The 1,456-nt window shown below is 45.6% G+C and overlaps 1 pseudogene; it reads right to left on the bottom strand.

Annotated features, from left to right (window-relative positions):
- Window positions 1–235: 235 nt before the first annotated feature.
- On the bottom strand, window positions 236–344 carry LOC138293880 (5S ribosomal RNA; annotated as a pseudogene).
- Window positions 345–1,456: the final 1,112 nt, after the last annotated feature.

Raw genomic sequence — 1,456 nt, forward strand, 5'->3', positions numbered from 1 at the left:
TTACCGCAAGAAAGCAAAGCCTTAGCTAGGGATCTGTTTGCCCGTCGTGGAGCAAATGTTTTCTTCAGCTTGGGCAGAATCTAAAGTGCAGAATAATTGTAAGTTTTCCTTTGAAAAGTGTGTATTTTAGTGTTATTGCTTTTCTTTTTTATTTCTTTTTTTAAGACAGAAAAAAAAGTGCAGGAAATAAAAAGTGGAAAATGAAATTGGCAAGGAAGCTGTGTAATTGAGCTAAGACGTGCAGCACCTGGTATTCCCAGGCGGTCTTCCATCCAAGTACTAACCAGGCCCGACCCTGCTTAGTTTCCGAGATCGGGCGCATTCAGGGTGGTATGACTGTAGGCAGGAAAAGCTGCAGTTTCAGCTCTCTTCTGCCCACCGCCCAGAGCCTGCTGCTCTTAATCGCACCTGCACAGGCTCCCCTTGGGAATTCGGACATGCGCTCACTGCCCGAGGCCCAATGCCCCAACCCACATGGAACACCATTTTTAAGGTTGAGCCTGTGTCGCTTGCGCATGCGTTTCGCTTGCAAGACGCATTAGAAGTTAGAAACAGGTTCGGAGCCCCTCCCATGTCACGTCGGTGTCTTTCATTGGTTCGTGGGGTTGCCTTTCAAAATCTGCTTGCTTTCATTAGTGGAAGGCATGCATACGTCATGCCTTTTCCGGTGGTTAGCCCTCCTTGAGCACAGCGACCAAGTACTGAAAACATGCAAGGCTTGCTGTTTTCCGTCTGGTTTGTGGACTGCTTTTTATCTTTTTTCGCAGCGTGATCTCGCTTGGCAGAAGTCGAGCGCTTTGCATGACATCGACCCTGTTACATAGTTAATTGCACTTTTGCCTGTTACGTAGATAATAGCACTTTCGCTGATAGGTTTAATGTGGCAAGAAAAGTCCGGTTGGGAGTTTACAACTGCTAATAGCTCTAACTCGGAGAAATGCGAGACCTGTTGCATTGCAAATGCTTGTTATTAGCAGAGTCATCTGACCATGACACCTGTGATGGATGGGTGTGGGGTGAGTGTGGAAGCCAGCCCTCGAAGAGTAACTGGTGGAAACATGTCATCGTGGAACACTAGTGTGAGTTGAGCTGGAATCTACAGCTACCTCAACCCCAGCTGCCAGGAAAGAACCTTTGTGTGATATGCAGCCTGGGGAAATGATCGACTACCCCGTTAGTCAGTCATGATTCTTTATCAGATTTTTTTTTACTCACTTGGTGCAGATTGCTGCTCAGAATGGAAGCACTTTTAGGTATGGCTCGTAAACCTATTAAATATAAGCTCCTATCTATTGGGCTTCACTATCCACGATTCACTTATGTAAGATTGGTAGCCACATTGATTCTTGGGATGCATCGACATGATAGTTTGTTTATGTATCTGAGCCCACTAGTACAAAAAAAAATACTTATCAGCTTTACTGGATGTCTTCACTCTGTAACTGACCTGGCTGTT

The sequence above is a fragment of the Pleurodeles waltl genome, chromosome 1_1, assembly GCF_031143425.1.
Source record: "Pleurodeles waltl isolate 20211129_DDA chromosome 1_1, aPleWal1.hap1.20221129, whole genome shotgun sequence".
NCBI classification, from domain to species: domain Eukaryota; kingdom Metazoa; phylum Chordata; class Amphibia; order Caudata; family Salamandridae; genus Pleurodeles; species Pleurodeles waltl.